Source organism: Maylandia zebra, linkage group LG7 (assembly GCF_041146795.1).
Source record: "Maylandia zebra isolate NMK-2024a linkage group LG7, Mzebra_GT3a, whole genome shotgun sequence".
NCBI lineage: Eukaryota > Metazoa > Chordata > Actinopteri > Cichliformes > Cichlidae > Maylandia > Maylandia zebra.
The window spans coordinates 24,916,266-24,943,424 of NC_135173.1; the positions used below are offsets into that span (position 1 = coordinate 24,916,266).

General features: G+C 38.8%; 1 protein-coding gene across 3 annotated transcripts in view; it reads right to left on the bottom strand.

The window, feature by feature from the left end:
• mgat4c (mgat4 family member C) overlaps positions 1-27,159 on the bottom strand; it is a 147,908-nt gene that overhangs the window by 60,417 nt on the left and 60,332 nt on the right. For all 3 annotated transcript variants that reach the window (XM_014409093.3, XM_014409092.3, XM_076886127.1), the window contains 2 exons: positions 24,670-24,740; positions 11,385-11,468 (listed from right to left, as the gene is read on the bottom strand). The gene's annotated coding sequence lies outside the window, so the exon portion shown is untranslated. The remainder of the gene's footprint in view (positions 1-11,384; positions 11,469-24,669; positions 24,741-27,159) is intronic.

Genomic DNA, 27,159 nt, shown 5'->3' on the forward strand with positions numbered 1-27,159 from the left:
GCTTGTTTCTACCATTTTCCATTCTTTAGTAATCAGCTGTAGAAGAGAGGTGGGTTCCACCAAAAATGCCTGTTTTGACCAAAAAAAGGGAGAAAACGAGCTTTTTGTGAAAAATACATTTCAAGCAGAAAAGTGCTAATATTTCTTGCTTTGTGACACCTCTAACATATAAAATAGTTTTTCACTTCTATAAAACAGAAATAACACTGAGAAAGGTTATGTTTTATCAAAACAATTTATTTACAAATATATGAAAAAATAAAATGTATTCTAGCCCCTCCCATTGAAAAACGTAATTGACGTCTATAGACGTCAATGGCAGTCAACGTAAGTTTTTCAATTGACGTCTATAGACGTCAATGGCAGTCAACGTAAGTTTTTCAATTGACGTCTATAGACGTCAATGGCAGTGAATGAGTTAATTACAAGGCTTTTGTAAACTTTTTCAGATTGAAATTGACATAATACAAATTGTGTGTGAAAAACCTTTTTCACAAACCAATAATATTGTAAATGGGCCAGTAATTATGAGCTACGGACAACTTGTTGCTAGTAAGTTGTTAAATTAGACATTGAATTATTATTAATATTCATTAGCATTTACACTATCATAATTTTATGTCTTCAGCTACACAAAAACTTTGCATCAAAGCACAGGGCAAACTTCAGAATGCTGATATCCTCACTTTTCTTCATTGTAGCCACCACATTATCTTTGAAAGGCTTACAGATACAAACTCACTTATTCACTTACACACTAAAACATGCACAAAAACTCATAAACATGAACACACACCAATCTACCTCATCCAGGAGAAAAAAACACTGTCAGAACTTGTTTTCCCTCCTATTAACGTCAGAGTAAAGGTAAATGTTTTCTGCCTTAGTTTGGATTGCTTATATTTTATTTGACCTTTTACTGTCCTTGAGATTATGTTGAGAAAATGTTTTCATTAAAATTTAATATAGCACATAACACACATTCAAAGGGTTGAGTTGTTTTTTTTACAGATGTTTTCTGCCTTTAAACTCTTTTGAATATTTATTATTGCTCATTAATAAGACCAATGTATTTCTTATTCGATTACTCAATTAATCGATGGAATAATCAACAAAAGACTCGATAACTAAAATAACCGATAGCTGCAGCCGAAGACTGGATCCAGATCTACATTCGCGCCAGCGTTTTTCCCTGTCTGTGGAAAGATGTCAGTCCAATGTTTACCTCTTTTCTAAATGATGACAGCAATAGTGAGGTGAGTAGCTGAGGATATGCTGAAGTTTTCTGTCAGTAAGACGGCTGTTTTTGCTATTATCAGCCTCTGTTAGCCGCTGTTAGTGAAACTGTCTTTGAAGTGAATGTAACTTTGTTTGACTTTGACACTAAATGAATGAACTATGCTATGTGAGAAAGTAATCAAACGGTTTATCAGATGGAAAGTGTGACTTCAAGCCTACCATTAGCTGGCATAATGTTAGCTTATAATGCTTATAATTTCGTAATGTTTAGCTTATAACTTGCTGTAGTTGTTGTTTAAAGCCCTCACTTCAGATCAGGAAATGAGGGTTGGGGTGAGAAGGAAGAGGATTTTATTGCTGCTGGCATTGTTTCTTTCCGTTCCTGCAGACACAAATTGAAATGTTCCTCCACGGCTCCTATGACTTCTCTTCTTCTCAATCTTTAATGTTATTAATATGTGGCTGGTCTCTAGCCACTCACATAAAATTTGATTAGTCGAAAGAAAGACCTATTGTATCCACTGTATTCCAATATGGTGGGGGAACATGGCGTAGTCCGCAAACCGCAAATCCACTCTTATGTATTTTTAATGAATTAATTCTAAATTTATGAGAATGGATCCATTTGTTGAAAGACATAATTACACACTGTTTTGCTTTGAGGATCACTATGGGCACAATATGCAATACTCAAGCACTGAATTGAAATACCCCTTGCCATTTCACTCACAGCAAAACTGAAGCATGATGATGTATCAAATTGGTATTATGTTACAGAAATTGCATTTGAGAGTTGGCTAATGAACAAATGATTAAATATTTGAAATCAATTTGGTCATCCAGACAGAAAACGTATCTGCTGGTTTGTCTGATTTTAAAATGACACGCTGAAGTGCACAGTGAACCGGCGAATTCAAAGATATTTCTTATATCAATAGTTGAAAGCAAGAAATCACTTGCAACCCTCTGAAGGCTGAAATTTAGATACGTCCTTGAATCCACTTAACACTTGCACACTGTATAGCCTAAAACAGCCTGCATCTCTCTGTCTTTGTGCCATTGTTTTTATTTCTCCCAATCTCCCACTCTGTGAGAACGGTTCAGCCTTTCATAGTCTCCAAATCCCACACCTCCCAGAGCAAATGCGTCTGCTCATCACACTTTCTCCATTCTCTTCATGTTTCTTCCTTTTTTCTAGTGTGTTTCTGGGATTTCGGTAACATTTTCACAGTGCCAGATCCTTGCCTTGAGACAGCGTGCATGTGCCCACACCTCTCCACCTCCTAAAATACACATACATAAACACAATGAAAGTAGATATGCACACGCCTCGCCTGGAGCCAGGCCCCTCTGTGCTAGTCTACCTCAGAGAAGCCGAAGCTTGGCATAGAGAGGAGGTTCCGGTGGATTCTGTGCTCCGCCTGCCAATGCTGCTCTTTTGATCTGCAGCCAGCTGATGACAGATCTACATTAAGCTCATAGTCTTCACTCCTTCGCTCTGTTTCTCCTCTCCTTTTTCCTGACACTGGGGCAAGATGCTACCATAAGTCAACGAGCATTGGTGGGAATCAAGATTCATATGGGGTTGACTTGTCAAGTCTCTTCTCACACCGAGCTGAGAGAAATGAAGAAGGCTGAGAGGGTTACCAGCATGCAGAAAAATATGTGGGTGTACGCTAAAGATAGCGCCATTCCAACAATCTAGGGGCAAGCTTTACACATCTCTGATGTGCACCTCCAAGAAAAATCCACACTTTAATGCGTTAACTTTAACACTTACGGATATTGTTAAATTATTTTTCTAAAATGAAACTAAATAACCTTGATAAAAGGCCGTCTCCTGCAGTTAAGACACACTGAAGTAAGAAAGTAGCAAATCTTGTTAAGATGTTATCACAATCATTAGGAGACTATGAGGTTGCAAATGATGTAAAAATGTGTTTGTCTCCTCTTATGATGAATTTCTGTCTTTGTGAGTGATGAATGTGGAAAATATGTTAAGACAGAAGTCATGGGGTGTGAGTAACTGACACTAAAAATTAGACATTTAAGTATAGTCAGTGAACAATAGTTCACAAAACTCTATTAGAAGCAAGAAAAAAGAAATAGCTTTCAAGAGTAACTTTCACTCAGCTGAAAAAGGGAATGTTAAGATTTAGAGGCAATTTTAATTTGCAATGAAAGCATGTTATATGTCTAAGCTATGAATTCTCCTGGTGGGGTTCAAATTTAATTAGAAAATGAAAAGCTTAACAAACATTAAGGGTTTCTAATATGTCTGGTGGTTCAGCATGCATAAAAACGTTCTAACAAAGACATGTAATTTCAAAAGCTGGAATCAATACCGTTCCTTCTACTCATAACCTCATCAGAAACAGCTACTTTGTTCAGTTGATCAACTGTTATTAGAAACGGACTAGGTAGCCATGTTTCTGCAAACTACTTGTGCAGAAATTGTCCTCATCCACCTTAATGTTTGTGTTATGATGCATTTATCCAAACTGATATGTGCCAATAAAAAACTGCACTCCAGCAGAAGGGTGAGCGTGATGGCTAACAGCTGCTGATGAATGAGGAGTGACGGGCAGTGATGGAGACTCACCATTAGAAAAAACACAACCAGCTGTTATTTCTAAAGCGGATAATTTGCTTATTCCTGCACTATGCAGCAGGAATGGCTTGCCATCATATTATTTGGCATGGCGGGTGGTTTAGAGTGAGGTGTGACTTTGTGGTAATAGGTGACAATGTCTTTTTTGTTTTAGTCACTAACATTCTCAATCTTTTTTCACACTCAGTATAATTTTAAAGATGAAGAAGGGGGAAAGGAGATAATGTTCAACAGGAGCCAGCTGTATTTTCTTTGTGTGTGTTTGTCATTACAGAGCTGCACTTTGATTTACTGGTGTGCTGGTTTTGTGTGGGCTGTAAATTGGTAATCTGTCTGTCACAGTGCTATTCAAATGGTCACTGCAAAGCTCCTGTGAAGAGATCAGGCTTGTGACCTATGGTACACTTTTAAAGATCATTTGGGAGGTACGAAGAGTAGATTGCAGACATATGGAAAAGTAAACACACACCTTGTGCTTTCATCTTTGCTGTGTTTGGATTTTAGCGCTACTGATGCAGATATTTCACGCAGAGACAGAAAACTGAACAAATATGAGAGTAATCATGAGAGTAAGGGTGCATGTGGGCACAAGAAAGAGAAGGCATGATGATAGCAATGCATTTGCTGTGAATGTGTACCTCATACCTAACACTCACAACATAGCTGCCTAGAACTAGCATTCATTATCACTGCATCTATTGTGAAACATCCTTAAAATGTCAGCTGAAACGTGTTGGAAATGCATTGAAATTATGGCATCCTTTCAAGCTGTCTGTGACCATGTTGCATCAGTTTAACATGAATTAAAATGTTATTGCAATGTGTTCTGTGAAAATAACTTATTTGGGCTCTATGATGTGTGTTTCCATGAATACGTTTCACTTATTCAGTGGTTTCAGATCAGAATCACCGAGGATCATAAAGTAGACTGTTGCTTAATTGGTCTGTTTTAGCAAATTTGAGTCAGTTTTACCAAACTCTATTGTAAACACAATTTTCTTTCCTGCAGGAAATTTATGGATTCCTGCAGCCAGTTTCAAAAAATGTGTTTCTTTTGCTGATAGTAGAGCCAAGCATATGTTAATTTCCTGTCCTCATACACGACACTGCATGTGATATTCTTCAAACCCAGCTCTTCTAGACTTGCCTGATTTGAAAGCCATGCTCTGTGCCATGCTGTCCTGTAGAAGAAACAGCTGTTTGCATGAATGTTTAATGTACACCCACACTGGTATGCCATTTCAACAGATGAGAATGTGGAGGATCACCTCAATCCTTGATTTAAGCTATTTGAAGTCCCTGCCATTTCAGAATGTCAAATGCCTCATTTACTGGAGAGCGCCACTTAAAAATGTTATAGGTTAGCAAAGCAACAACAGCAACAACAGTTTACTCAAACTGTGGCACATACAGTACAGTGATACACGTATATATATATATATATATTAGGGGTGCAACAATACTTGTATCGATATTGAACCGTTCGATACAGTGCTTTCGGTTCGGTACGCATATGTATCAAACAATACAAAATTTTAAATGTATTTTATCAACTTTCCTTCTGATGATGCTGTCTGTGTTGAGCGCTCAGTGGATCTGCGCTCGACAGTGCAGCCTAGGCGGAGTAGTCGAACGCAGATTCACTGAGCGCAGGGTAAGCTAGCGAGACAGCAGTTAAGCTCTCCTTGCAACATGGCAAATTGAACCTCCCCTACCCTCATTCAGATCTGGCGTTTGGAACTATTTTGGTTTTCATGTGAAGTATGACCCTGAAGGTAAGCGCGTCATGGGCAAAAGTAAAACAGTATGTTGGATGTGCCACGCAATGCTCAATTACATGGGTGGGAACTAGTGTGTTAGCGCAGTTAGCTCGTTATCGTGTTAGCCGTCTAGCCCCACGCACGGGGCCCAGAAGAAGCGGATAGTATAGCTTTTATTTTGGAAAGAGCCATTTCTCTGTAATAAAGTCTCTTTTCCAAAGATGAGTGATTCCTCAATCAGATACAGGGCTCGCAAAATCTCTAGCCCGACGTCCCGGGGCTAGCGATTTTTCCAGTCGGGCTACCAAAATCTATCTCTTCCCTGCCCGTCAGCCTATCGTAGGAAGGAAAAATATATGTCAATGCTTTTGCATTCTTTCGGAAATGTAGCTGGGTAATTATGTCATTGGCATCGGTGAGCCACTGTCAATATGTGACATATTGAAATCGCGTTTGAATTTGCGCTTGTTTTTTGCTTTCACTTTGCAATCGCGCGAACTGTGTATAGAGAGCGACAGTACTGATCTGTGAGTGATGATAATTTGTGCACCAATTCCTCTGACATCGTCTTATCAATCGTTAGCTTACTATGCAAACATGATAAGTGGAATCTCCCGCAGCAAGCTTAAACATGTGAGAGGTTGATCGCGCAGAGAATCGCTGAGCTTATGTGAGTGCGTGTGTAAAAGCAGCAGGATATATATTTTAGTTCTGCTGAGCCAAATAAGACAGGTCAGGGTGAAGAAGTGACAGCCAAAGAAAAGTTTACCACAAAACGGAAAAGTTATGACAAATCAGACTATAAGGCAAAAAGAAAGTGCAGCTTTATGGTTTCATGGACAAAAGAATTTCTGTGGCTGCAATATGACGAGCTATATAACCGGGGCTGCACATAAGTGGTCCGCAGGTGCGCATTCGCTGTCAAAATAAAGAAAAAAAAACGCGCACAAGATATGAAGTTGCAACGCGTGTTTGCATACATAAGATTTTCTGGAGGAGGACAGACATTTGTTTAAAACTCTTAAAGATGTCGAAGAAGCTCCTTTAAGCACTTTGGTGTTCCTCTACCTCCAAAGAAATGTCAGAAGGAGTCCGAACCACAAAAGAAGCACGTATTCTCGAAAAAGTGGTTGCAGGAGGTGAGCTGGCTTCAAACAAATGATGAACGCACAGAGATGTGGTGCGGAATGTGCCGTGAAAATCCCACTCTAGCGGACAAAAACAGTGCTTTTTATATGGACGCAAACACGCGTTGCAACTTCTTATCTGGTGCGCGTCTTTTATTTTGACAGTGAATGCACACATGCGGACCACCTATGTGCATCCGTGTAAATAACATAATGTTCTGCCGGGTGTGTTGTTGGTTTTCTCTCGATTTCTGAGTCGACAAGTGCCTTTGTTACTGGGACCAGTCATTAAGAAAGGCCCCCATTAGAACCCATGAGAAATGCAAGAAATGCATTATTGCTCAGTCTGCAATATCTGAAAACACCAATTGCAAATAACATACTAAAAATAAACCTGAAAATCAGTTTAAAACAGCGTACTATGTTGCAAAGAGTGAACTACCAATGGCAAAATTTAGCAGTCTTTGCAAACTTCAAAAAGCAAATGGCCTAGATCTTGGTTCCACTTGCCTCTTACCTGTGACTTCAGCGGAAATTTCAAATTCAGGATCTGACACAGACTGATTCATGTCCTACACAGTTCTTACAAGTTCATAGAAATTTCTGTTCAATTAGAACCAAGTATTTGAGTTGATGATTGTAATTTTTATACAATGTTGTAATTTGTTTATCAACAATTTTTTGATTAATGTTTTGTTTCCGTTACAATATTATACTTTAATGTATAATATTGTAACGGAAACAAAACAGGAAACAAAGCATCAATCAAAATATTGCTCTCTTTTTTATTCGGGCTACTTAAATTTATTTTGGGCTACCAAAAACTGAAGAGTCCCTGCCCGAAGGGCTACCGGGGATTTTGACATTTTGCGAGCCCTAAGATATATTTATTTTTTTTATTACTTTTTTGTTTCAGCAACATTAAATTTAAAAACTGTACATTTGAGTTAAAATATATATTTATAATTTTAATAAATGACAAATTAAAAAGGTATGAACATTTTTTTTGGTATCGAAAATATATCGAACCGTGACACCAAAGTATCGAACTGAACCGAACCGTGAATTTTGTGTATCGTTGCACCCCTAGTATATATATATATATTAGGGGTGCAACGATATTCGTATCGATATTGAACCGTTCGATACAGTGCTTTCGGTTCGGTACGCATATGTATCGAACAATACAACATTTGTAATTTATTTTATCAATTTTCCTTCTGACGATGCTGTCTGTGTTGAGCGCTCAGTGAATCTGTGTTCGACTACTCCGCCTAGGCTGCACTGTCGAGCGCAGATCCACTGAGCGCTCAACACAGACAGCATCGTCAGAAGGAAGAGCGCAGGGCAAGCTAGCGAGACAGAAGTTAAGCTCTCCTTGCAACAGGCAAATTGAACCTCATTCAGATCTGGCGTTTGGAATTATTTTGGTTTTCATGTGACGTATGACCCTGAAGGTAAGCGAGTCATGGACTAAAGTAAAACAGTATGTTGGATGTGCCATGCAATGCTCAATTACATTGGTGTGAACTAGTGTGTTAGCGCAGTTAGCTCGTTAACGTGTTGGCCGTCTAGCCCCATGCCGGAGCGATCGGCGGTAGCTCGTTAACGGAGATTTGCCGTGTTGTGGCGTTAAGGTCATTTCAACGAGATTAACCTGAAAGCACTAGTGGGAACACAACGAATATGACTGCACATTTACGCCGACATCATCCTAGTGCAAAGACCAAAACAACAAGCATGCTACTAACTTTAGCCGAGTCATTTAGACAGCTGTTAGCACATGATTCTCCTTATGCTGCTGAGAATATAGCCCAGAAGAAGCGGATAGTATAGCTTTTATTTTGGAAAGAGACATTTCTCTGTAATAAAGTCTCTTTTCCAAAGATGAGTGATTCCTCAATCAGATACAGGGCTCGCAATATCGCTAGCCCGACGTCCCGGAGCTAGCGATTTTTTCAGTCGGGCTACCAAAATCTATCTCTTCCCTGCCCGTCGGGCTATTGTAGGAAGGAAAAATATATGTCAATGCTTTTGCATTCTTTCAGAAATGTAGCTGGGTAATTATGTCATTGGCATCGGTGAGCCACTGTCAATATGTGACATATTGAAGTCGCGTTTGAATTTGCGCTTGTTTTTTTGCTTTCACTTTGCAATCGTGCAAACTGTGTATAGAGAGCGACAGCACTGATCTGTGAGTGATGATAATTTGCGCACCAATTCCTCTGACATCGTCTTATTAATCGTTAGCTTACTATGCAAACATGACAAGTGAAATCTCCCGCAGCAAGCTTAAACATGTGAGAGGTTGATCGCGCAGAGAATCGCTGAGCTTATGTGAGTGCGTGTGTGAAAGCATTTCAGTTCTGCTGAGCCAAATAAGACAGGTCAGGGTGAAGAAGTGGCAGCCAAAGAAAAGCTTACCACAAAACGGAGAAGTTATGACAAATCAGACTATAAGGCAAAAAGAAAGTGCAGCTTTATGGTTTCATGGACAAAAGAATTTCTGTGGCTGCAATATGATGAGCTAAATAACCAGGGCTGCACATAAGTGGTCCGCAGGTGCGCATTCGCTGTCAAAATGAAAAACACGCACAAGGGTTAGGGTTAAATTTAAAAACTGTACTTTTGAGTTAAAATATATATTTATAATTTTAATAAATGACAAATTAAAAATGCATGAACATTTTTTTGTATCGAAAAAATATCGAACCGTGACACCAAAGTATCGAACCGAACCGAACCGTGAATTTTGTGTATTGTTGCACCCCTAATATATATATATATATATATATATATATATACATATATATATATTGTAGTTGGTACGAGACATAGTAGTCGTTTAATCTAATTGTTTTGCATTTTTATTGATACCCAAGGCAGGTAAATAATTGTGTTCTCATCTTATGCAGCCATCTGCCACCAGATGGAGCATCACTGTTGAGAAACGCCATGAATCCTTTAATCTCAACGGGGCCTTTTTGTTAACACTATTATCACTACTTCAATTAAAGGCTAAACATTAGATTTCGGAGACAACCATCATAAACAAGCTTTATCTGAAAGGTGGATGGGCTTTCCCTTAGCGATATAAAGAGGAGTTCAGTCGTTTGGGTGGAGCACAGAGTAGAGCCGCTGCTACACATCGAAAGGAGGCAGCCGAAGTGGGCTTTTCCTGGGTAAGGTGTTCTGACTGGGCATGTCCTACTGGTAGCAGGACCCATGGTAGACTCTGGCCCCACTGGCTCAACATTTCCCCAGATAAGCTTGAGGAAGTGGTTAGGAGATCCTTCTTCAGTTTTCTGGAAAGTAATTTGTCAGATTTTATAATACTTTTTTTTAATTTTACAATATGCTAAATTTTGTGGTAACATGTTTTCATATCGTATTTAACATCTGTCTATTTAAATTTGCTTTTCATTTTCTGAAGTATAACGAGCAATGTTGATACTGCATGTGAGGTGCCACACAATTAAGAAGCATGATTTGTTATTAAAGAATTAATAACAAAGAATTAAAGAATGATTAATGGGTTAAAATGCCTTTGTTTAATGAATTTTTGGCATTAAATGGTTCTCAGATTTAGTAATAGCATATGTACATATATCAGTTATTATATCACTTAAAAAGACAAGAATTAGGTGCAACAGTTTGGCTTTTTTATTGTAGAGTACACATTGTTACAGTACCAATAAACTTATCAGTGTCATATAATCATAGTAACATCAGTATCTCATTCAGAGAATCATGCACACCTGTGGAGATAGCTAATAGCTCGATGCTACTCTAAAACTGAGGTGATAAACTTCAATTGTGCACTAGCCAGTAAGGAATAATAATAATAATAAGGAAGTAAACACAGCTGATTTAACAAGTGAAATCCCAGTATATATTAATGAAAAATCACACCACATGTGCACAAACACAGATTTGTCTTGTCACGTTGTTTTGCATTCATATTTCAGAATCAAATTAAGAGGCCACTTTGGGTTTTTGCATTTCACCTAAACAATAAGTACTTCCTTTTCTTTTTACCAGGTTCCTGTAATCTTACACCATCTATCTGCAAAAAGCACTCCAGTGAAATAAACTAAAATGTAAACACCACAAGTGGAATATGTTGTCCTGTACAGAAGAGCAATGCGACCGTCGATATGGCTGCGGGTTTACAATTGTTGTACTTGGCGACTGCTGTCTGTATCACACAAGTGTGAAAAGCAATAACACCACCAAAGTGCAACTGTTCGCGGTCAATATTTTCTCTCCCTGATAAACCCTCTGGGCAGAAGCGCTCCTTAGTCTAGCCAACGCAAACACAGCTTTGCAGCTTCAATCTGTCACACAGTATGAATATGGAGCCAAAAATAAATAAATAAATATTATCATTGCAAATCCTTTTCTTGTCACTGTGCATTCTCAGTTTTACAAAGGAATCATCGAAACAAAGTTTAAGCACTCCCAAAAATGTTTCCGATTTCTCCTAAAACTAAATTAGCCTTCATTGCTCCTGAGCTGCGAGTCTGATTTGCTTTACCTTTTCTAATGTCACTGCTCTGCAGGGGATTTACATTTACTTTGACTAGACACAAGCACACTGCAGATTTGCGACACACATGCAAAAACAAAAAAGGCATTTAAACGCACCTTGTAAAAGTCAGATGTGTCTGTAGGAGAAAGTCTGCAGGTTGACATGGACGGGATACATGAGCACGTCTACCTCAGCTATATCTGGAAAAACAAAGACACCCAAAATGCCAAGGTTATTTCACACATCATTTACAGCATGTAGCCTTATGCACACATCAATATAGAGAGCAGTGAGTTATCCACATATCCTATAATGCCATAATGATGGAAACAGGAGTGCGTGGGAAACATGAGATTTACAAAGTTTACAGAGATACTGTTCCAACTTACAGCACCCACACAGCACTCATGCACACCTACAGACACATGCGTTAGCACCCCCCACCCACCGTCCACACAGACACAGACACACACACACAAACACACACACACACACACACACACACACACACACGCACATATGCACACACAAACATACATACAATAAACAAGCATTCAATTCCCAAAGCAGCTATAAGGCTCAACACACTCTGTTACCCAGTGGCTTACTTTTAAAGATGAATCTCAAGAGTCCCCTAAGGAAAACAGCACTTTGCCAGGAGATGTCCAGGAACGTTAACTGTCACCGTCTCTCTCCACACTCAGACACTGACGGCTGTGATGAGAAGGTGCAGTGCTCCCACACTGAGGCAGGGTAATTGGCTAGAGATGATGGGCCATAAACATACATCACAGGGGCGGCGAAGCGCCAAGCAGACAGCTAACTAAGATTCTCCTTTGACTGCGTGGCTCTTGTTTGTTGTATGCACACGTACACACATGCTCCTCATTGTCTTCCTTTCCCTGGATATTCACGCTCTTTGAACACAGGGGCTAGCCTCCAATTTTCATAGCTCAAAAAAAAAAAAGATCCTGCCATTCTCTTTAATCTATCACCATAAACCTGATATGGCACATTGTATATTCTGTTCAGACCCTTTCACCCATTTCTTGGCATCATGACCATACCCAGAGGATGCTCTTTCCTGGCATTATCATCCACTGATATATAATAGGCACTACCCATTCAAAATGCATCATCACCATAACAGATAGGATGCCCTCTGTCTCACCATTACTACCACTACACAGTGGAGGATAATAGGCTATGCGCTCCTGAGGTGCTATCGCCACGGCACAGACTTTCCTTCTATTACCATAACACTTCTGTCATAATAAGCTGAGAGAGCCTCGCAGTCATGACCACAGCTCTCTGAGAGGAGGTCAGTCATGTCATACTGTTTGCTCACACGCTGGTAATTGGGAGAAATAAGGCTGGGTAAGGAAGTAGCAGTGGAGCTGCCCTTTCTTCTCAGTGTTTGCTGTGCAAGGCAGCTATGATGCTATGATCCAGCAGCGCTGCTCAGCCGTTTATTGTGTTTTAAAAAGCAGTGAAATAAAGTCAACAAGGAAAACAGTGCCAGCTAATTTGGCTCGCAAAATTGCAGCTGTTTGCGACATCTTATGACGCTCCCTCATATTGGACAGCTCCTATGAAACAGAACTCCCCGTCCTAATGCCGTAAAATGAAATGGGGGAATTATATCAATAAAAATATACTTCATTCATCATACGCTTCTTTTCTGGGTTTTACAGATTTAGTTTGACAGATTTGCATGACCACATTTTTCTTCCTGGACACGCGACAACCTAAAGACCCCTTCACTCTCTCAGCAGACTAGAACTTCAAGGGGAAGAGTAAAACTGATGGCACGGAGTGGAGACGGGGGTACAGGCAATGTGCTCATTATTCAGAGAGACACTCGAGGCCACAGGAACCGGCACACTTCATTTTTCTTGTCAAACTTTGACTGGCTTAATGGCATGTTCACAGCAAGCGGTGAGACAAAGAGATGGTGTGGCCAGGCCAGCATGTGGAAGTAGTGTCAATCACAACACAGGCCGCCATCGTAGTGGTGGATAGCCTACATTCTTTTAAACGGTAGATCGCCTGAGTTGCCAAAGCTCCTGAACGTGACATTGTGGCAAATAAATATGTCTCGTCTGTCAGGGAAGGAGAAGGGAAATATAGTAAGGCTAGTTTTCAAAGAGCAAGCTAAAATATGGTCTCAATTATACTCGTAACTACTGAGAGGCACAGATGCTCCTATTGTTCCTCCCATTCCACATCTTTCTGAACCCTATGTCAATATTGCCTTCATTACTGGTGCCATCGATATGGAAGGCAGCTGCCAGAAAACCCGGCTGTATCCACAACCCATCATCCAAACACCAATTAATCATCCGCCCAGCAATTACACAATATACCTTTCACTAATTTCAAACACAGTGATTCTTTTTCTGTTTCATTTATATACAAGAAGCTCTCATGTTTGCAAGTCATGCAAAGCAGTCTCTTTCTGTTCTATATATTCCCTGGACTGGAACTGTATTTTGATCAGAGAGATGATGGGGCAGGTGTTTTGGTGCGGCTTCATGTCAGCGAGAAGCCTCATTCCATCGCAGTCCAATCTCTAGGCATGGCAGTGGGCTGCTGTGTCAGACAGCCTCTTTTGTTCAACTCCTAATTGGGATAATTTATTGTTCTAACAGGAAGAGCAGCTGTGGCTTTACGGCGTAGCACCAATTAAATCCAGATGCTAGAGTGAAAAGATGGGGATGAACGTGACTTGGGGACCAATCGCTAATATTAATTCAGATCCCTGTGAGATACATGTAACAAGCTGGGATGAGAGATTCTTTTCAACACATTGCTTTTGGGCTGATACTGAAAATGTGCAATTTTGAGGGAGATTCGTGAAAATGGTCACGATCAGATCTCTCAGACATTACGAAAGATTTCGAACAATGAATGAAATTATGTGCTAGATTAAACAGAAACGAAGATCTCGGGGACAAGGACTGTGGCTGCAGCGCATGAACAATCACTGGATTCTGAAATCTTGCTCTAGTTTAACTGTTGTTAAAGAAGTTTTTCCACCCAAAATGGCTCTGACACAGGATCAGGTGAATATGAGCGTGAGATCTGGGGAATAAGGGGAGCAACTGAGTGAAATCAGGTCGCTGTAAAGATTTCTCCAGGGCAGGTCTAACCCCGCCATACTGTGCTTGGCCCGCCTGCCTCTTCAGTCGAGGCTCTTTAGACGAAGAGCCCTGGGGACAGACACAAATGTGAGTAACACAGAGAATGGAGGCAGCATGAGGTCAGCACCTCAGAGCTGCAGCTCAAATGGTAATCGCAGATACATAGTGACTCCTTAAGGCTTAAAATTCAGAGGGAAAAGAGAGCAAATAGTGAGAACATCCATAGAAAGAGCCTCCTTTTGTTTCTTAATTTGACTTTGCTCTAAAGTTTTAATGAAGTGTGCTTTGCAGCTATTTACTGTAAACAGGAGGTATGACATGTTTAATATCTAAACTGCTTACATAGAATTGCAAATTTCTTCAACAACAAGAAACTTTGCTTTGGATTTTGGTTGTAAAATGCAAAAAGAAAGAAAATTCTCATCTTTGAGGAACCATTTTAAATATTTCTCTAGCACAAAATGGTTAAGGAGTATGGTAATATGTAGAGCACAAGGTAAAATCTAGGCAGAGCTCGTTTCTTTCTGTCCATTTTAAGACGGTAGTACCTTGTGAATACCTTGTGCTACCATGATACACTAAATATCCCCATAAAGCTAGCCTTCTCTTCTTTCCAGAACTGTTTGAATTTTTTCTCTAAAATTTTGTCTCGCTTCTAAAATAAAGACTTCAGAATGACTCCTTGACAGCCATTCAGCCACAAACAGTAGATGGATCAACTGAAAGGCCAAATGGATCTCTTTGGCTCTGTGTCATGGCTGTATTTTTTTCTATTTCTGTGAGAACAGATACTGTTCATCTGCTGTTCTCATTGTCCAGATTCCTCAAATTTTTTAAGAACACACTGCACACCATTCATGCATGTCATGTCAAGTTTTCAGCTAATAGCTGTTTGGGATTCACATTCATGGTGCAAAAATGATATTTTATGCCTTTTTAACTCATGTATAATATATTTAACTAAATGGGAACAACATATTTCATGGAAGTGGCTTAACAAACAAACATATGGCTGAAAATGGCCAGGTACGAGGACTGGATTGAAAAGAAGTGAAAAAGCAGCCATTGTCTGAAGAAAAACTTTGAAAGACTATCACAAAGCTTGCAGGATTACTGCTCAAGATCATTTTTTAAAAATCTGTCTCTGTGTTAGCAAAATATAAAATACTTAGGCTTTCACACAATCCTTCGGTTTTTATGCCCGTCTATGCAGACAGCCATATTTATTACATCAAAATTATGCTAAATCATGCTGCTTTTATAGATGTCACCTGTTACACAATCCACATTCCTCATTTATAACCTATTACTGGAACAATTGCACTGCAGTGGATAGTTAACTATTACTGTGTATTGATGATATTAATAATTAGCTAAAGAAGATGGCTTTGGGCGCTGGTTCAGCTCAGTTATGAGCAGGTGCCCATATACCGCATGGCTGAAAGCAGCCGGCCCTGGTTCAAGTCCGACCAGTGGCTCTTTGCTGCACATCTTCCCCTCTTTCTTTCTCTACGCTTTCCTGTCAATCTTCTCTGTTTCTATCAATAAAGCCAGTTAAAAGACCAAAAAAAAAAAAAAAAAAAAAATCCAAGGCAGGTATTACTAGTGTCAACGAGTAGGAGAAACAAAGTTTAATCAGTTAGTTTCAAATACTTTAATTAGTTATACTTCATATCCCTAAACCTTTATCACCAGCTCCAGTCAATTTGATTATGTATTATTACTTTATTTTTAGTTTTTAATTTCATTCATTGATTTTGCACAAATATCATCATATAAAGTGATTAAAGAAGGTGTGATAAAATGCAGATACCACACAAGGCAGTAATCTTTGAGAATTTCGAGATGCCTGAAGACTGAATGAAGCTGACCTGATAATGACTGGATCATATTTACAACATGGCTGAATGGTTCTCCTTCTAGAAATTAAAGATGGAAGGAGTTCATGATATTGTACACCTCTGTAACATCTCCCGCTAAATGCATTCTTGCCACGCAGCTCCTGTGTATTTCATTACATTCTACATTGTACAACAGACTTCAAACCCCGAAGACAATATCAAATAGCTGTTTGCAGTAGCCTTGACAACAGTGGCTGTTTTCCATCTCCGACTTAACCTCTCTTCTTTTCTCTCACTTTCTTAGATGTCGTCAGAAGTGCCATAAGTTGTCCAAATAGCAAGAAACCTTGGAACTTTATGAGGATAAAGAGCTCTGACCCAATTAGCCGTCTTTGTTAAATAAAACTCCACCGGCCTGCATTTAAACCACCACATAGCCCTCTGTTCACCTCCCCTGCTTGTGTTTTTACAGTACAAAGTGATTACAGATTTAATTAGCTGAGGACCTTGCTTCAGGGAGTCTCCTAAATCCATATTGATATTTCTGCAGTGTTCAGAACAAGAGGCCTGGACTCTGTGAGGATGACTTACGAGGGTGGCGGCATAAAAATATAATGACGATGTGATTTTCAACTTTTACCAGGCTCTGTTTACTTTTCCCTCTGAGACTAATTTTACAGTAGTACGATGCAGCGAGAATTATGCAGCGAGCAAAGAGCAGTTCAATGCCATCTTGCAGCAAGAGTCGTGGATTTTAACAAATCTCCTGTCATGAAAGCTTGTTTTCTGCTTTTGACACGTGGAGAAATTTAATGTAAGTTTATATACTTCAATTCTATATTTATTACCTTTGCCAAGTGGGTTAAGGATTTGTTAGCGTTTAAGTGTGTGTGTGTGTGTGTGTGTCTATCTGTAAGCTCAAAAAGCTATGAATGAAAGGGATATCGAGTGAGGTCATGTTAACAATCCATTAAAATTTGGCTTACAGCCAATTTCTTCAAGGTTAGCTTAATGATTTATTGGGTTTTTTTATGACTTAAAAACTATGATTCTTACAAGTCAGGTGTATATTGCCAACATGAAGAAAGTATCTTATAATATTTAAAGTATGATGTCACATTTGACCTCTGACCTCCCCTTTATGGTCAACAGACTGATTTAAAGGTCAACATGATATTAATGCTATACAGAACTATTTTATTTATCTATTTTATTTATATTGACAGCATATAGGCATGCTGGGGTATTATGATATTATGGGGTCTCTAAATATGTAACTTTAGACCTCTGATTTCATCTTCGAAGTCAAATAAGGTCAAACTTTTATAAAAACAAAAAATGTTTAAACCTATGCGTCAAATTTAGCTGCCTTTGATTGTATTGGCAACATTTAGGAAACTATGCTAATATATATTAAACAGAGAGAGACTATGGCTATGATCTCAGCTGTTAAAGATAATAATGGACGTCTTTTCTTTAAACCTAAAGAAATTAATACAATATTTAGTAACCTTTATAAAGATCTTTATAGCTCGGAATCAAGCATTTCAGAGAGTGATATAAAGAAATCTTTGTTATCTTTAAATCTTCCTAAGGTGACAGTGGATCAACTGAAATATTTGGACGCTCCCATTACCGTTGAAGAGATAGTGGGAGTTATTAAACACCTGCCCTCTGATAAAGCACCAGGCCTGGATGGATATACGGCTGAATTTTATAAATCCTTTCCAGAAGATCTAGCGCCACTGCTTTTAAACACTTATAATGAATCTTTTCAAGAGGGTAGGCTCCCACCTTCACTATCTGAAGCCATCATTACACTTATCCTAAAGAAGGATAATGACCCCACTGACTGTAAAAGCTACAGACCGATAAGTCTGACCTCCTATGATAGTAAGATTTTATCTAAAATTCTGGCTAATCGATTAAACCGGGTAATAACCTCTCTTGTACATGTAGATCAAGTTGGTTTCATAAGCTCACGCTCTTCAGCTGATAATATTAGGAGGTTAATTGATATTATGTGGGCGGTTCAGGACAGCCATTCTCCCATAGCTGCGATTTCGCTGGATGCCGAAAAGGCATTCGACAGAGTCAAGTGGAGATATTTATTCGCCACTTTGGAGTGTTTCGGTTTTACCAAAAGCTTTATTAATTGGATTCAGCTTATATATGTACACCCCAAGGCATCAGTACTCACAAATGGAATAATAGGGCCTTCTTTTGAACTAGGTAGAGGAACCAGGCAGGGGGATCCCCTCTCTCCATTTCTTTTTGCTCTGGCCCTTGAGCCGCTGGCAGTGGCTATTCGTAGGGAGCCCAATTTTCCAGGTGTCAGTATAGGGGGAGACTGTCATAAACTGATGTTTTACGCCGATGACATTTTGCTTTTTATATCAGACCCAGAAAAGTCTTTAAACTCCTTGCAGGCAATAATAAATACGTTTTCAGCTATTTCTGGTTATAAGGTGAATTGGACCAAATCAGAGGCCCTTCCGTTAACTAGTTATTGTCCTAGGTCACTTTTTCAAACCTGTATGTTTTCCTGGCCTCAGAAGGGCATTAAGTATTTAGGCATCACCTTCCCGCCTCATTTGTCAGACCTGATAAAGATAAATTTTGAACCTTTACTCAGCGATATGAAAATTAATATTGAGCGTTGGTCTCAGATGTATCTCTCAATGTGGGGAAAGGTAAACGTAATCAAAATGGTATGTACACCTAAGTTCAATTATTTGTTGCAGGCTCTACCAATTCATGTTCCTTTGAAATACACCAAACAATTTGACCAGCTCTGTAAGGCATTTATATGGAATAATAAAAAACCTAGATTGAATCTGAGAAAACAGCAGAAACCAGTGGACAGAGGTGGGTTAGGGATGCCTAATCTACTTTTATATCATTATGCTTTTTCTCTTTGGCATTTGGCACATTGGTTCTTACCCCCTGAGAAAGCGCCTCCTTGGTTTTCCATTGAAAGTACTGCTTGCTCGCCATTTACACCATTATATAGCTTATCAACTAATTTGTCCCCCCGTATCCAATCACATCCGGCACTTTCTCATTTGAAAGAAGTATGGAAAAGAATGTCCAAATTATTCACATTTGATCCATATCTTAACCAATCTGCTGGTATTTGGTATAATCCCCAACTTTCTATTGCTAAACTACCCTTCTTTTGGAAGCTCTGGTTTCAGAGAGGTATAACAGTGTTGGGGGATCTTTATAAAAATAGTATATTTAAATCACATGGAAAACTTGCAGAAGAATTTGATTTACCTAGACAGGAATTTTGGAAATACCTGCAACTAAGAAATTTGATGGCCAATACATGTGGTTCATTCGCAAAGTTCCCTTTAAGCTGAGACTTTCTGGAGGAAATAAAAAAAACCTTTGGGCGTGGACAAGAGGCATCAGCTTATTACAAAATGCTTTTATTAGCTTCTGATCCTAACACACTGTCCCTCAAAAGAACGTAGGAAATGGACTTAAATCTCAACTTTACAGTGGAGGAATGGAATGGCATCCTCAGGAATCTGAAAAAAATGTCACGCGAATTGCGTTCAAGATTGGTTCAATTTAAGATTTTAAATAGAGTATACTGGACACCCTCACGGTTACATAAGGTGGGTCTAGCGACTGATGATGCATGCTGGAAATGCCAGCAAGGAAGTGGCACACTTTAACATTTGCTCTGGGGGTGCTCCAAAGTCCAAGATTATTGGATTCATATTCACACTGTAGTAGAGAAGGTTGTAGGTCAAGGGGTCCCATTTATGAACAGTCTTTATGTATTAGGAGACCCTTCAGCTTTGAGTCACTTATCCACTTCTCTTGCTCATTGGGTACAAACGGCGATTATGCTGGGGAGGAAGCTGTTGGTGGAAGAGTGGAAGGCCTCATCGACTCCTACCTTCTCTCAGTGGTATACCTCTTTGGGACAAGTGGCAGCTTATGAAAGATTATCATATAGACTGCTAAATAGACTGGACGACTATAATGATAAGTGGGCTAACTACTTTCTACATACAGGTCAGTGACGTATCCAGCTAAAGTAGTTAAGGTCGGACTAAATAGGATAGCTGTAATCTGGTCTATGTGAAATGTTGGCATCTTTTTTTTTTTTTTTGGGAGGGGGGGGGGGGGGGGGATGGAAATATGCATTGATTCTCAATTTGTTCTGTTGCTGTTACTGGGAATGTCCATTCTGCTATCTTTTGGGTGTTTTTTTTTTTTTTTTGGGGAGGGGGGGGGGGGGGTTGTATATTAAAATCTAATCTGAGTCATAAAAAAAAGGAAACTATGCTAATATATGAGGACTCTAAATATCACGTTATAGTTTGCATTGAAATATCATGTGACATTTAACCTCGGATCTCATGTTTACATTTCACATCTGCCTGTAATGATGAGAGTATTGTTAAGCGAAAGTGGATGGATAGAAGACTAAAGCACCTGCTAAAAAAGCACAGCATCTCTTAGCAAAACATGATAGTGTCAAAAAGGTAATACTGCTGTTTGTGTACATGAATACTATTGTACTAAATATTATTTGACAGTCAGAAAAACTTTGAAGCTAAATATAATTAAATTGGAAGTATATTTACTTGACACCCAACAGGTTCCCAGGAAACCTAAAAGTCAGAGTTAAGTCAAAAGGCGAATGGTCGACTGCTATTTTTATTTGGTGAAAAGTATATATTGACAAGATGTCCTGATAGCAGACCTCACCAGCCTTTCATGTTAAACCATGGAAGCCTCGAAGCAAAGAGAGCAGCAGCAACAAAGCAGGCATCAGTGACAACAGATGTCACAATGATTACAACAGATACAGATGCAGTGGGTTGCAAAGTGAGTTGCAGATGCACAGCAGCTGTAAGCAGACTAAAACAGCTTAAATAGCACACCTATTGGCTCAGGTTCCTACCTGCTAAACAATGGACGTTGGATAAACGTGTCTATATTGTGTCCGTTGGTCCATGACCAATTCTGGACATCTAGACGACATCCGAACTTCGCAATTTGGACATGCAACCATGACACAGCCTCGACATCAAGATGTTCAACATTTGAACTTTGGACTGGGTAATTTTTTTGGGCATCATGTGGACGTCTATGACAGGTGCAGGAAATTTACATGATTAATAAATGTAATATTTTTTATTTACAAATATCAACATTGTTGTTTTCAACATGATGCATATGAATACTGATTTTGTATAAACAAACAAGAACTATTATGTGTTAGGCTATTGATTTATTCAGTATATGTGGGTTTTTGTTTTTTATCTGTTATTTCACATCTTCCTGTTGTTCTTTAACTGGTTTATTTATTTTTATCAATCAACTTATAATTTGTAATAATAATGGTAAAATAATCACGATGAAAGTTTTCAGAAAATTTTTTGCAATTCCTTTTAAAAGGAGTGCAATATGTTTAATACATTTAAAAGAGCATTTGCATTATACATGGCTCATTTTATTGTGAAGAGCTTTGTAAGAGGAAGTGTGTGTGTTTGTGAACGGTAGCAGGACTGAGAGAAGTTGCCAGGCACATTATGAGAAGTTTGTGCAAGTGTGTATGTATGAACTTGACTATCTGCTCGACAGTCTTTGTCGATGCTCAGGTGTTTCAATAAATCACAGCAGGTAGTTTCCATTTTATTAGCAAAATATAAAAAAATGAAAGATGACATGAGATTTTTGCACATAATTCCTTAAAAAAAGAGCTTATGATCCTGTGGTTTGTTGTTGTTAAACCTTCTCACATGAATTTTTATAGAAATCTAAACTGGAAAAATTGTTATTTATATTGAAACCTTTTTGGTTGAGTTACTTCCTTATTTCTGGGATAGATGCCTATATTTAGATAAGATGCTGTTAAGATACTATCACTATACAAGAGAATAAAAAGGTAGAAAATGTTGAATTCTTTACAGAGACGCACCAAATCAATAATTCCATAATTCAGGGGCAAGGTGCAATGCAGCTTTAGAAAGAGGTCAGACTTTTTTCACTAGACCAATCCTGTCTTGTTAATATGAATTCTATTTCTATTTTATCGTGATATTCTGTAATTAAACCTGTAATCCGACTGGGTGTGTTTGGCTGAGTTTTTTGACTGATGATGTAAGACAGGGAAATGTTGGAAGTCAGGTACAACCGATGTTGAATATATCATCCGTTTTGAATTTAAACTGAAAATGTTCCCAAGTTGCTATTATCGCAGCACAAGAGGGATGGCAAAAAGCATCTCAATGAACAATTTTACCATGAAAACCTTCAGAGAATAGTAATAAAAATTCATATTTGAGATTTACAGCTAAAATATTCACCAATATGCAGTATTTTTCTTTGTTTAACATCACATTCACTCAGCGATGAAATGTGAAAGCAGCATGCTGTGGGCTTGTTTTCATCATGTACTGAGCCTCTATAATACAGTGTTGAATGAAAGACCAGCGGAGCTCTGAGGTAAAGTGCCAGCGCCAGAGAGGAAATGAAAATGAGGGTGGTGACTATGGAAGTGTCAAGTGCTCCTCGTCAAACTCCCTGCACATACTATGAATATTTCACTGCTGAAACACAGCAGCCTTTCACCCCATGCTGCACCCCTGGAGACAGACAAAGACAAACAAAAGAAGACAAATAGACTCTGTAGCTACATACGGTATATAGATAACTATAGATGGGGAGTAAGATAAATGCATATCTATTTCCCCCAACTACTTCACTACGTGGATACCTGTCTCAGGCTTCATCTTTCAGCTCTAGAACTTGAGGCAGGGCTGACAGGAAGATAGCTGACAGCGCTGCCTTCCAGCACCAACAGGGGCTGTCTCAGAGCTCACCAACATCACAAAAGCAAGTAACGCCCTGAACAGTATTGCAGACTCCTCTCAAACACAGAATACATTCACTCATACAGATTATGTGCATGCAGATTACGTCCTATACATCCACACATCGAGACAAGTAATGCAAAGACTGTACAAGAAAAAGGGAACATGACTACATTCAAGGTACTAAAGAAATTTTGAGACAATGTTGATGATGTTGAAGTGACACGGTTATCAGTGCAAATAATAACTCATCACTACAAGAACTGTAAATCACAGTACACAATGCTGGCAATGTTTTCTTTTTGCATACACCGTCCTGCTGGTTTTGTTAGATAAAACCTCTTGAAACTATAGGGATGTATCATCAGGCCACAACTGAAATCTACAGTTGTGCTTCTTTTTTTTTTTCTTTTTTTTTTGTGTGTTTGTCCCACTTAGATCTTTCAGCTCATCAAACACATTTAAATATCAGACAAAGATAACGCAAATAAAAACAAAAATGCTGTTTCTAAATGAAGTTGTTTACGATTAAGTGGGAAACAAAAATCCAATCTTACATGGCCCTGTGTGAAAAAGTGATTTAAATATTTAAATTTGCTTTATGAGCTGAAACATTAAGTGTGACAAACATACAAAATACAGGAAATCAGGAAGTGGGCAAACAGTTTACACACTATCTATACTAACTACCTGTACTACTTCAGTTTGATATATTTGTTCTAATCAATGAACCCTAATCCTTGTGAGGACCATAAATATATTGATCAGATTTACAGATGTGCCAACCAGCAGCCTGAAACTGCCATATGTTTACCTACACCACAAACTGTCAGCTACTTTAGACAGTTTTTTTCTTTTTGTACATATTTGTACAGTACATGCTCATCAAACAACTTACCAATGTTTCTGGTAGAATCCATCACAAAAAGTACCACATTTAAGTGGGAACTGATATTGAGACAATATTACTAAGACAAACATGAATGATGTACATTAGTCTATGCCATAACCTGAAAATCCCAACCCAAATATAATCATGCTCCAGTAATTGAAAAACTCTGCAAAACAGATACTGAAACTGTTCAACTCAAGCAGTAAGTAACACATAACAAAACCTAATCCTATACTTCTTTGGGGACAATGTCCCAGTATTGAGGCAAAATATGCTTCCTTCTGCTGTGAATGCGATCTTCAAAAGTTGCCACAGTGCTACAATTAATTTCTAGCCACTGCCAGAGCACTTGAAATCCAATTTTCTCCTTGGGAAGCTTTGTTAATTCTTTGTTTAATATATATAATCAACTTCCTTTTATTTTTCCAAAGTTGTAAATGGCTTCTTCACTTCCAACACTTCATGAGCTATAAAAATGCACAGAAATGAACTTGTTTGTCCAGTGCATGTGTTGTACTAAATATTTGCTTTCATGCTGGCAGTTTCATGTCAAGTGCCATGCTATGATTTAATGATTGCTATGTAATCCTGATCGATACTGCCTCAACAAATGAGCTGAGGTTCAGAAGGACAGTAAAGGGTGAAGGAACATTCCAATCATAAATCAGACCAGAAGCACTTACTTTCACTGTGTATCCTATGGGCCATTATTGGTGGGTGTGCTCACACATCATAGTGGCAGGGGTCTTCCAGGCTAAAAAGGAATAAAAAAAAACAAAGGATTATTAAATCACAGTGTGAGACCAAGCTCCAAGCAACATACACACTTTAACACCGTGGTATAAGGACTGTGAAGCTAGGTTAGGACCCACAAAGAAGGATGGCGAGAGGAGAAGGAGAGAAAGGGAACGCGACATTGATTTTCACCCTCTGAAGTGCCACTTCATCATTCTGTGAGACACACTGTATCGATCCCCTGCCTTTAGTTTGTTTGTAATTTTGGAGGCTCAAAACTGTTCACAAAGATAGATCCTCTTATATGCCACTTGCCTCCAAGATGAAGAATGGAGGGATCAAAGGATGTGTGGGGATGACCTCATTTTACAAAGTGCTTCTCACTCACTTGGTTTTTGTGGCCCAAGAATTAAGGTGGTTACTGTTTCTACAGTACTCTTCCTTCCTTTTTCCCTCTAAAACATAATTTATATAGACATTACATATATATTTTTGCAATATTAGGAGTATTTTTATTTACACATTACATTGTATCAGTTTAAATCGCTGGGATACAAACATGTCATATTTTGGCGAAAATCAGTTTCAAATCCAAATTTGTGTGATTTCTGTTGATCTGATGTTTTTCTTTAAAGGGTTAGGGCTGGGATTACTGTCAGGGAGAATGAAATGAGCGCAGTACCTTCAGAATTATACAAAATGCTACTGTCTTTAAGAGGGACCTCTCTGACAGATCAGTTTTTGTAACTGCCTGAAAGCTTTAAAGGTGCTATGTGTATTTTATTTTGTAGCTTCAATCACTGCTAACTAATGAGCTACTTGTTAGCATGTCCCTGGGACCATCAGTTGAGCCTAATCTCTCTGCAAGGTAAGATAATGTGAGATTTTTAATGTAAAATGCACAAGTAATTTAATAGGCTCCTTTTCCACTGTTCTGAGTGAAAATTATATAACCTTTGAACACTTGCATTTGTCACTTAACAGCTTTTGTCCTGAGGCATGTTTGTAAAAAGTAAATTACAATTACAAATTACAATTAATGGTGTTTTATTCTTCTGTGGCATTAATATCTACAGTCAGGGTATAAAGGATGCAACTGTGAACCAATCAGACCTCAGAAATGTTTAATTCCATGGCAATATACTAAAACACAGTTTTATATATTTTAAAATGTAACAATCTCTACCCTTGTGATGTCTTGTAAGTCAGAAATTTGTGAGCTGTCCCTGTTAGGTTGTTATTATTTCTCCACCTGTTAGTACAAGTTGTTAGCAAGGTCTCCGTAGTCCGTTCCTGTTAGAAAGTTTGGATCTTTAACGGGTGCATTGCCATTATTTAGGGTCTTTTGACTTTACATATGTAAGGTGTCTAAAATTTACTTATGCTCTGGTTTGGAGATATAAAATTTAAACTGAACTGAACCAAATGATAAATAGAGGCTTGACTGTTTTTAGCTAAGGTATGTAGGATGGATTAAGCAAGCTTCAGTGCAAAAAATCATATTCTCATCGAGTGAGCAGAGAAGGATTTTACTCCCAACATTGTGCTGGCACAAAGCATATTTACTGCACCTTTCTACTGTGACCTCCATAGCTTCCAGAAAAACTCCTGAGAGACAACCACCCACATACAGTCCTACCTTAGCAACTCATCTGCACTTTATAATACCCCCAACCCACTGCCCTTTATTCAGAGCAACAGAACAATAGCACCTCAGAATACCTTCAGAAATACCAAGGGAATACTTGAAGGTTATCATTTTCAGGAAAATATCCTTTAGCGAGGGTTTCATGAGCAAAACAAATTAAAACACATACACCTACACATGCAAAAAAGACATGTTCCATGTCTTACATTGCTATTATTACTGTGATATTGTTACACACTGGTGTAACAAATACACAGATACACAAAACATATTTCTAGCAGTCAGCATGCTAGAACTTTTGTTTTATGGTAAGTGGATGTTGTCTAAATGTAGGCACAGGAATGCGCTTATTAGCAATATGCATTCAGCAGCCACTTTGTACACCTGCTCAACTGCTTGTTAATGCAATTGCCTAGTCTTGAAGGAGTTCCCAGAGATGCACTTGTTGGCCCTTTTGCCTTCACCCTGCAGCCCATCCAATCCCAAACCATCTCGATTGGGTTTAGGTCAGGTGACTGTGGAGGCCAGGCCATCTGGTGCTGCACTCCATCACTCTCCTTCTTGGTCAAACAGCCTTTACACAGCCTGGAGGTGTGTTTGGAGTCATTATTCTCTTGACAAATAAATGATGGTCCAACTAAACGCAAACTGGATGCGATGGCATGTTGCTGCAGAAGCTGTGGTAGCCATGCCGGCTCAGTGTGCCTTCAATTTTGAATAAATCCCCAACAGTGTCACCAGCAAAGCATCCCCACACCAACCCACCTCCTGCTCCCTGCTTCACGGTGGG